Source organism: Coregonus lavaretus (assembly GCF_964263955.1).
Source record: "Coregonus lavaretus genome assembly, contig: HAP1_SCAFFOLD_411, whole genome shotgun sequence".
Classification (NCBI taxonomy): Eukaryota; Metazoa; Chordata; class Actinopteri; order Salmoniformes; family Salmonidae; genus Coregonus; species Coregonus lavaretus.
In genome coordinates this window covers 184,637-196,505 of record NW_028166665.1, presented here as the reverse complement: position 1 = coordinate 196,505, position 11,869 = coordinate 184,637, and positions in this window count along the sequence as shown.

Here is an 11,869-nt window from a genome sequence, read left to right as displayed (position 1 = left end):
ACAGAGTAGTACTGCTGGACATAGAGAAACTAGCAGAGAAAACTGAGCAAGAGAACACAGGGAAGTGAGGGCATAAACACACAGGTGAACCGATAGACACAGGTGACACCAATAGGATGATGATTAGTCCCGACTGTGAGTGAGGAGGTGCCTAAGGTTGTCGGAGGATGACACCTAGTGGGTCGCTCCGGAACTGCGACTCCCTCCTGTAACACCAGGGTCTCGTTCTCAAGTGAGCCCTGTGAACATGAACACACCATTTTAATACAACATAATAGCAACATCAACACAATACAATACACAACCAGATGAATCAAATCAAATACAACTATCACATATTATCTCTCTCAAAATGTATCTGAAATGTCCAATAGAGACCAGGCTATTTCACGAGGTGGGGGCATAAACACTAAAATAATTTCCCCCCAGCTCAGTGGAGACCCACGGGACCTCCAGAACCAGCCAATCAGGCAGCACAATGATTGTTATGGTCTAAACCTTATAGCCAATCATCTAAGACCAGTGTAGCCGCTGGAACAGTGCTGTGTCGAGGTCTAAAACCAGACTGGTGCTCATTAAGATTAGAATGAGAAGTTAAAAAAGTTCAAAGGTGAGAGTTGGCCAGGGACTCTAAAACTTTGGCAAGGCAAGATAGCTTGGAAATTGGACGGTATTTATCCAAGGATCTCCACCTTTGTGTAGGGGGAGGACTTGTGTCATTTTCCAGATCTTAGAGATAACCCCAGAAACAACTGTCAAGTTAAAAATATAGGTGGGAAGTAAGTCAACCCCAGTGGACTTGTTTTATATCGATCTGCAATAAGGCACTTAGTGCATCATAGACATCAAATGGTTGAAATGTGGGGAGAAGAAAACCACAGACTGAAGCAACATGACAACACAAGACTGAAGCAACACGACAACACAAGACTGAAGCCACACGACAACACAAGACTGAAGCAACACGACAACACAAGACTGTGTCACAAGGAGACAGTGGAGAGGAACCATCGACGGATAGATAGACCCTTGACTCAGAACATTACAACACTCTGACAGTCAGTCAGTCACCATGTCTGGCCTATACAGTAAGAAGGCTATAAGGAAGTGCTTTGTAACAATGCAATGAACTCTGAATTCCAGGGAAAATAAACTTGTTGGGTTGATCAATGTGCTTTACTCGGACCAAAGTCATTAGAGGGGTGCAGCATTTTGATATGTCACTGCTCAGGGTAATAATGCAGGGTAAGAGTCACAGTCTCTTGATTTGATGGTGTGGACTGCATGGAGATGACGAAGCGTGTTTCAAAAATCGTCAAAGACTAATTATTTTAACCTAAAACTTTTAATAAAGAAATGTATAGTAAAATATTATGGGGAATTGGAATGACATGACTTCAGTGCAGGACAGGCTCATCATGGATGGATGGTGTTGGAGAAGAGCTCAACTCTTCCACTGAGGGCAGGTCAGGATTTGACTGGGAAGACAAAGAACAAGAACACAACACAGTTAGACAAAAGAGCTAAGAACGAATTAGTCCAAGCATGAAGTAAAATCACATTGATGTGTAATAATGTGATTGTGTTTTTGTACTGTATGATATTGACTCTACATACAGTAATGAGAGAACATTGACAGGGCTACTCACAGTGCTTGGAGAGGAAACATTCAATGCCCCAGTGGATGAGTGGTCACATGAGAGGTGGCTTCAGTTCATATCAGGAGAGAGTTGACGCGGGTAGTGGAGTGATCGTCCCCTCTTAACCAGGGAACAGGAGGGGACTAAGCTGTAAATACAAATAGCAGATACTTTCAATTACAGCCGTGCCATCGTAGGTTTGGGCAACATGTTTTAAACTCAGACATCTCAGAATTCACAAAGTCAAACACAGTCTGCGCATCTCACCCAACTGACACATCAAAGTAGCCCAAGAAACGTTCCTGAATAAAACCCTGATCATCCACATACCTGATGATAACCAACAACTGCAAACGACAGCGGATGTCTGTGGTTTCATCCATTTGCCAATGCGAAAAAATGGGCTGCATCAACCTCTCTTTTAATTTAACTTTTAATGGATTGTGCGATGGAAGCTAGAAAATCATTCTGAATTGATTGCGACCTCCCATAGAAGACAATAGAAACGTCTCAGCAAGTAAAGCATCGTAACGCGTAATTACTCTGCATGCTGCTTGTAGTCGCCGTTGGTAGTGGAACTTTTCCTCACATCTTGCCTCCTTGCTTCGTCCCGCAACCACCTATTGTTTATTGCAACGTGCCCCCTAAAAGCCAACTCTTACATGCCCAAAAATGCAGTATCCCTGTTTCTTCTGACCTTCTCGTTGTGTTGCTCCGTTTGAACAGGCATACCTTTGTCCATTACATGATCAATGTATGTCTCCTGAGTGGCGCAGTGGTCTAAGGCACTGCATCGCAGTGTTAACTGTGCCACTAGAGATCCTGGTTCGAATCCAATGTATGTCTCCTGAGTGGCGCAGTGGTCTAAGGCACTGCATCGCAGTGTTAACTGTGCCACTAGAGATCCTGGTTCGAATCCAGGCTCTGTCGCAGCCGGCCGCGACTGGGAGACTCATGGGCGGCGCACAATTGGCCCAGCGTCGTCCAGGGTAGGGGAGGGAATGGCCGGCAGGGATGTAGCTCAGTTGATAGAGCATGGTGTTTGCAACGCCAGGGTTGTGGGTTTGATTCCCACGGGGGGCCAGTATAAAAAAAAGATGTATTCACTAACTGTAAGTCGCTCTGGATAAGAGCGTCTCCTAAATGACTAAAATGTAAAAAAAAATCAATGCGGCTTTTCCCCAAAAGCTTGAATCTGATGTGGGCAATGATATGGGTTCTTCCCCAAAAAATTAACTACATTGTCGTTAGCTTTAGTTAGCCATTCTGGAGGAGAAAACTGCACTCTGCTAAAGTTAGTAATAAATGGCACTAAATCGACAGAAAAATACAGTTTTAAAACTAAGAAAACATTAAATACAGTGGACTCCAAAATTACTGGCACCCCTGACTGGCAATGCACAAACAATACTTAAAAAAATATAAACAATATAATTATAGAGATAAACTCAAAATACCAACATGTGAGAAATACTGTACTATATTAACGTTCCAATCGACCCACCAAAATCATTTATTGATTTAATAAAAAATCAATGTTCTCCAAATCAAGGTTTCACAATGAATGGCACCCTTAAAGATGATTGTAAATATCATCTACCAAAATTAAACCAGGAATTAAATTCCACTTATTTAAGTTTATTTAAGTCTTAAGGAACTATATTGAGCCATTACATCACTTTCTGTTTCACTAGGGTATAAAAAGGAAGTAACACGCATGCAATATCCCTTTTTCATCCAACACCATGAAGAAAACAAAAGAACTGGCAGTTCAAAAGAGACAGATGGTCGTAGACCTTCATAAATCTGGTAATGGCTACAAGAAGATCCACAAACGATTGAATATACCACTGAGCACTGTCAGGGCAATTATAAAAAAATAAAAAAGATATGGAACAGTTCAAAACCTCACGGGTAGAGGACGCAAATGCATTTTGCCCCCCAGGATAGGGAGGAGGATGGTGAGAGAAGCAACAAAATCCCCAAGAATCACTGTGAAAGAATTGCAGGCCTTGGTGGCGTCTTGGGGTCACCAGGTTTCAAAAAGCACCATCAGACGCCACCTCCACAACCACAGGCTCTTTGGAAGGGTTGCCAGAAGAAAGGCCTTTCTGACCCCAAGACACAGACGCAAGCGCTTGGAGTTTGCCAAACGTCATTTAAATTATGACTGGAAGAAGGTGCTCTGGTCAGATGAGACCAACATTGAACGTTTTGGTGAGATACAGCATCGGCATGTTTGGCGTCGAAACAGAGATGCATACAAGGAGAGGCACCTCATACCCACGGTGAAATATGGTGGTGGGTCAGTGATATTTTGGGGCTGTTTTAATTCCAGAGGTCCAGGGGCACTGGTTAAGATTGATGGCATAATGTATTCCACCAAGTATCAGGCATTTTGGCGGACAATCTGGTTGCCTCTGCCAGAAGGCTGGGACTTGGCCGTAGGTGGACTTTCCAACAAGACAATGACCCAAAACATACCTCAAGATCCACACAGAAATTATTCTGTGACAACAAAATCAATGTTCTGCCATGGCCATCTCAGTCGCCGGACCTCAATCCAATCCAAAATCTGTGGGCTGAGTTGAAGAGGGCAGTTGATAAGCACAAACCCAAGAATGTGAAGGATCTTGAAAGGATCTGCGTAGAGGAATGGTCCAAAATCCCTCCAAATTTGTTCCTTAACCTTGTCAAACATTACTGGAAAAGACTCCATGCTGTTATCCTTGCCAGAGGTGGTTGCACTAAGTACTAAACGAGGAGTGCCAATAATTATGAAACCTTGATTTTGGTGAAATTCATTTTGTATTAAATAACTGTATGATATTGGTTGGTTCCATTGAAACATGAATAAAGTACAGTATTTCTCACATTTTTGAGTTTATCTCTATAATTATATTGTTTATATTTTTTTAAGTATTGTTTGTGCATTGCCAGTCAGGGGTGCATTGCCAGTCACACGCACACACACACACGCACACACACACACACACACACACACACACACACACACATCCTCAAACCTGAGGAAAAGACCGCCATATAAATATCAGAACATTTGGTTATAGCGACGAGGCGGATGTCGTTTCGCATACAGGTTGGATAATCAGTTGCCAAGGAGAGAGTGTGTCTAGTATAGGGACACTGTCACACCGAGGTTGATTAGTAGCCGGAGCTTCAGGGAAGGGGGTAGGGATGAAGAGTGTGTCTGGTGGGGTGGGATCCTGTATTCTAGTAATGACTGTAAGTTCTCTGTATACTGTAACCCGACCCCCTCTCTGGTTGCCAGGTCTCTGCTGTCACACAGGGGCCACTGGCCGTAACAGTGTCAGGACAAGGGGCCATTGTGTGTCCATCACCGGATACAGGCAAGCGCACCTCAGCTCAGGTATCCTGTTATGCAACACACACACACAAGCACGAACACACACACACACGGAAAGACACACACTCTAACACACACATCCAGGACCTCTATACCAGGCGGTGTCAGAGGAAGGCCCAAAAAAATTGTTCAAAGACTCCAGCCACCCAAGCCATAGACTGTTCTTTTTGCTACTGCATGCCAAGCGGTACCAGTGCACCAAGTCTGGAACCAACAGGACCCTGAACAGCTTCTACCCCCAAGGCATGAGACTGCTAAACAAGACTGCTAAATAACTAATTAAATGGCTACTCAGACTACCTGCATTGACCCTTTTTTGTACTAACTCTCCTACTCACACCCCAACACAGACATCCACACCCCAACACACACACCCCAAACACACACACACACACACATGCACACACCAAACACACACACACACACACCAACACACACATACACTTTTTTGCACTGACTCTCACACATACTTACACTGACACCCCAACACACACACCACATACAGTTGTGGTCAAAAGTTTTGAGAATGACACAAATATTAATCTTCACAAAGTCTGGTGCCTCAGTTTTGATGATGGAAATTTGCATATACACTCCAGAATGTTATGAAGAGTGATCAGATGAATTGCAATTACAGTTTTTACAATCACTTTTGGCACTAATTTCAGAACCTTTACGTAATTTTTCAAAACTCTAGACAAAACTCAAAACGGTCATCACTTGTAACACAGACTATCCAATGTTCAAAACATTGCATTGTGCATTCATATCTTTAAAGAAATCTTGCACTTGCACAATCATTGGTTCAAAAAACAAATGTATTGTGAAATACCAATGAAACGTTAATTTAGATCACTCACACACAAGCAACCGATAGTTTCACTGTGTCATTGTTCGTGCAATCATTAAATATTGTAGTACAAAATAGGTGATACATGTTTCATTATGGTACTAAATGTAAATACATCCCTGTAAAAGTACTGCAGTAGTAGAGAGAATACTACAGACACAGTGGAATCATTGAGCAAAATCTGAAATATATTGATGAAAAACAATACAGTACTGTAAAACATCAAATGCAGTGTTCCTCGACTTACTTGCTTGTACTGTAAAAAGCAAAACATATTACAGTTTTTTACAATCACTTTGGCACTAATTTCAGAACCTTGACGTCATTTTTCAAAACTCTAGACACAAAACTCAAAACGGTCATCACTTGTAACACAGGCTGTCCAATGTTCAAAACATTGCATTGTGCATTCATATCTTTAAAGAAATCTTGCACTTGCACAATCATTGGTTCAAAAAACAAATTTATTGTGAAATACCAATGAAACGTTAATTTAGATCACCCACACACAAGCAACCGATAGTTTCACTGTGTCATTGTTCGTACGATCATTAAATATTGTAGTACAAAATAGGTGATACATGTTTCATTATGGTACTACATGTAAATACATCCCTGTAAAAGTACTGCAGTAGTAGAGAGAATACTACAGACACAGTGGAATCATTGAACAAAATCTGAAATATATTGATGAAAAACATTACAGTACTGTAAAACATCAAATGCAGTGTTCCTCAACTTGCTTGCTTGTACTGTAAAAAGCAAAACATAGGAGTGATTACTGTACTTCTACATTTTCATCAACTCTGTCTTGTGGTTTTGGCCACAGGTTCTCATCTACATCACAATGGATGTTTTCATTAGCCAAACATCTTGGAAAAAACCTTTGGCCATGGCGAATCCAGGCCTGACACTGGTCTGCCGTGATGTCATTGCATGCGTCATCCATGGCCTGGAGAAGAGTGACTTGTTCATGAGGGCGCCTATCACAAACCTTCCATCTCCATGTGGAGAAAAATTCCTCAATCAGGTTATATGATCCAACACGAGGTCTGCGTCCCACCACACCATCTTCTGATATAGCTGCACACATGGTCATGTTGGCCCCACGTTCTCCAGGTACTTGGATGGTTGCCCGCTGGCCAATGAAATTCCGACCTCTCCTCCTTGTCTTGGCCAGGTTAAAGCCTGACTCATCCAAATATATGAATTTGTGATGGTTGTCGTCAGCATCCAGCTCCATCACCCTCTAAAAATACATTTTGGAAAGAAATTTACTGAATTTTATTACAACAGCCATCTTGAAACTGAACATACCTGAACATATTCAGTCCTCATTTGCTTCACTCTGTCTGCATTTCTTTCAAAAGGCACACGGTATAGTTGTTTTAAAGACACCTGGTGCCTTTTCAGCATGCGTGCAATAGTCGGCAAACTTATGGATTCCACATTGTTAAACATGTCTTCATTGTCCAAGATATGCTGGTGAATTTCTGTAAGGCGAATATAATTTCTGGCCCGAACCAAATCGACCACAGCCTGCTCTTGTTGGTCAGTCAGAATTTTGCCTCTGCCTCCCCTATTTGGCCTAGTCTCAATTCTACAGGGAACATTACAGTAAGAAGACACTTGGTCACATCACCTACTCTGTGATACACATTGGTATGCAGTCATTTGACAATTGAGAGTAGCATAATGTTTAGTGCATGCTGACGACTTACCGGTTCTCATTGCGGAAAGTTCTGATTATTGAGGCCACGGTTGACCTTCTGAGGTTTGGTTGTATCATTGTAGCCGCCTCAGTCATTGTCATGCCATGATTTATGACATGGTCTACAACTATTGCTCGGATTTCATTGGACACTCTTTGCTGTTGCTGCCGCTGTCTTGGTCCGTGGCCTTGTCCTCTACCACGTTCCCCCACACCTCTCAAACAAGGCCCACGACCACTTCTCAGAAGGGGTGCTTGTCCCCTGCCATTCCTTTGACCAACACGTCTTCCTCGTCTTCCTCCCACCACTGCTTGACCTCTATTGTGACCTGGATCACCTGCCGGCTCCATGTTACAGTACGTATCGCTATGTTGTTGCAAGTGGATCCCAATCAATTCTTTATATACTCGTTCCACAATGTGAACTCAATCATCAGTAACGAGTTGGCAGAATTGGACAAGCAATTACAAGGGCATGCATCCATACAGTGCAGTACTGTCAATACTGTAAATAGTCTGAAAAGGTGGTACATGGGACCATATAAACAGTGTCTGATAAAGAATGATGATGAAATATCACATCCATAGATAATGTAGTCTAATTGGTTCATGCTCCACGCTAATTGGTGACAATGAATCTCGTTATCTTGAAACCTTCATGATCTAAACATGGAATATTGTTTGTCTGTTTCCATACAACTATGCATTAAGAGTAATGCAACAGTTACTTATCATTTTGAGCAGTTGTATCAATTGATAGTTGGATAATTGTAATGAAATGAATAGACACTCATCTGAAATGTAATGTGTGAATTGCCTTTTGAAATAGTGGTACTTTGATGTTAAGTTGTGTCATATTGAACAGGTGATTTTTGTTAAATGAACAAATGATCTTAGTTTTATGTGTATTGTATCCAAGCAATTGAAAAAAGTGTTAGAGTTTTGAAAAATGTGCATTTTGATCATTGGTTGTGAGTTTTGTGTCTAGAGTTTTGAAAAATGACGTCAAGGTTCTGAAATTAGTGCCAAAGTGATTGTAAAAAACTGTCATTGCAAAGTCCCTCTTTGCCATGAAAATGAACTTAATCCCAAAAAAACATTTCCACTGCATTTCAGCCCTGCCACAAAAGGACCAGCTGCCATCATGTCAGTGATTCTCTCGTTAACACAGGTGAGAGTGTTGACGAGGACAAGGCTAGAGATCACCCTGTCATGCTGATTGAGTTATAATAACAGACTGGAAGCTTTAAAAGGAGGGTGGTGCTTGAAATCATTGTTCTTCCTCTGTTAACCATGGTTACCTGCAAGGAAACACAGGCTTCACAGGCAAGGATATTGCTGCTAGTAAGATTGCACCTAAATCAACCATTTATCGGACTGGGGTAAAGTCATTTTCTCTGATGAATCCCCTTTCCGATTGTTTGGGGCATCCGTAAAAAAGCTTGTCTGGAGAAGACAAGGTGAGCGCTACCATAAGTCCTGTGTCATGCCAACAGTGAAGCATCCTGAGACCATTCATGTGTGGGGTTGCTTCTCAGTCAAGGGAGTGGGCTCACTCACAATTTTGCCTAAGAACACAGCCATGAATAAAGAATGGTACCAACACATCCTCCCAGAGCAACTTCTCCCAACCATCCAAGAACAGTTTGGTGACGAACAATGCCTTTTCCAGCATGATGGAGCACCTTGCCATAAGGCAAACGTGATAACTAAGTGGCTCGGGGAACAAAACATCAAAATATTGGGTCCATGGGCAGGAAACTCCCCAGACCTTAATCCCATTGAGAACTTGTGGTCAATCCTCAAGAGGCGGGTGGACAAACAAAAACCCACAAATTCTGATAAACTCCAAGCATTGATTATGCAAGAATGGGCTGCCATCAGTCAGGATGTGGCCCAGAAGTTAATTGACAGCATGCCAGGGCGGATTGCAGAGGTCTTGAAAAAGAAGGGTCAACACTGCAAATATTGACTCTTTGCATAAACTTAATGTAATTGTCAATAAAAGCCTTTGACACTTATGGAATGCTTGTAATTATACTTCAGTATACCATAGTAACATCTGACAAAAATATTTAAAAACACAGAAGCAGCAAACTTTGTGAAGACCAATACTTGTGTCATTCTCAAAACTTTTGACCACGACTGTACACCCACACACACACACCCATGCATACTGATGCCACACACACACTCTCACACTCACCACATACGCTGCTGCTACTGTCTATTATCTATCCTGTTGCCTAGTCACTTTACCCCTATCTACAGTATATGTACATAGCTACCTCAATTACCTCGTACCCCTGCACATCGACTCGGTACTGGTACTTCCTTTATATAGCCATGTTATTACCTGGTACTTCCTGTATATAGCCATGTTATTACCAAGTACTTCCTGTATATAGCCATGTTATTACCAAGTACTTCCTGTATATAGCCATGTTATTACCTGGTACTTCCTGTTTGTAGCCATGTTATTACCTGGTACTTCCTGTATATAGCCATGTTATTACCTACTACTTCCTGTATATAGCCATGTTATTACCTGGTACTACCTGTATATAGCCATGTTATTACCAAGTACTTCCTGTATATAGCCATGTTATTACCAAGTACTTCCTGTATATAGCCATGTTATTACCTGGTACTTCCTGTTTGTAGCCATGTTATTACCTGGTACTTCCTGTATATAGCCATGTTATTACCTACTACTTCCTGTATATAGCCATGTTATTACCTGGTACTACCTGTATATAGCCATGTTATTACCAAGTACTTCCTGTATATAGCCATGTTATTACCTGGTACTTCCTGTATATAGCCATGTTATTACCTGGTACGTCCTGTATGTAGCCATGTTATTACCTGGTACTTCCTGTATGTAGCCATGTTATTACCTGGTACTTCCTGTATATAGCCATGTTATTACCAAGTACTTCCTGTATATAGCCATGTTATTACCTGGTACTTCCTGTATATAGCCATGTTATTACCTGGTACTTCCTGTATATAGCCATGTTATTACCTGGTACTTCCTGTATATAGCCATGTTATTACCTGGTACTACCTGTATATAGCCATGTTATTTTTACGTGTTATTTTTATTCACTGTGTATTTATTCCTCATGTCACTATTTCTATGTTGTATCTTTAACTCTGCATTGTTGTAAAATAACCTGTCAGTAAGCATTTCACTGTTAGTCTACACCTGTTGTATAGGAAGCATGTGACCAATGACATTAGATTGATTTGACACACACAACAAAAATTGCCAGAGGCAGTTGACTCATTAACTAGCCTGGTCAGGAGGGTTGACCATTACATAACCTTGAAACACAGTGTGTTTATGTGTGTGTGTGTGCTTTATAGCCCTCGGAGCGGTTTTGTTTCATCACCTGATCAACTGGTGGACATGGAGCCAGTGAGAAGATACAGTCAATTAGACGATATCTCACGAATTCTCATATCACCACCCCATCACTTATTCTGTCTCTCTCTCTTCCTTTCTCACTGCCCCCTCCTCTCTCTCTCTCTCTCTCTCTCTCTCTCTCTCTCTCTCTCTCTCTCTCTCTCTCTCTCTCTCGTCCTTTCTCCCTGCCCCCCTCCTCTCTGTCAATTTGTCAATTTAAGGGCTTTATTGACATGGGAAACATATGTTAACATTGCCAAAGCAAGTGAAATAGATAATAAACAAAAGTGAAATAAACAATAAAAAATGAACAGTAAACATTACACTTAGAAGTTTCAAAAGAATAAAGAAATGTAAAATGTCATATTAAGTCTATATAGAGTGTTGTAATGATAAATATGGGTTGTATTTACAATGTTGTTTGTTCTTCACTGGTTGCCCTTTTCTTGTGGCAACAGGTCACAAATATTGCTGCTGTGACTGCACACTGTGGTATTTCACCCAATAGATATGGGAGTTTATCAACATTTGTGGGTCTGTGTAATCTGAGGGAAATATGTGTCTCTAATATGGTCATACATTTGGCAGGGGTTAGGAAGTGCAGCAAAGTTTCCACCTCATTTTGTGGGCTATTGAGGATGGGGCTATTGAGGATATTTTAGCAAAATTCAGCATGCAGTCTCAATTTGGTGTTTGTCCCATTTTGTGAATTCTTCATTGGTGAGTGGACCCCAGACCTCACAACCATAAAGGGCAATGGGTTCTATAACTGATTCAAGTATTTTTAGCCAGATCCTAATTGGTATGTCGAATTTTATGTTCCTTTCGATGGCATAGAAGGCCCTTCTTGCCTTGTCTCTCAGATCAT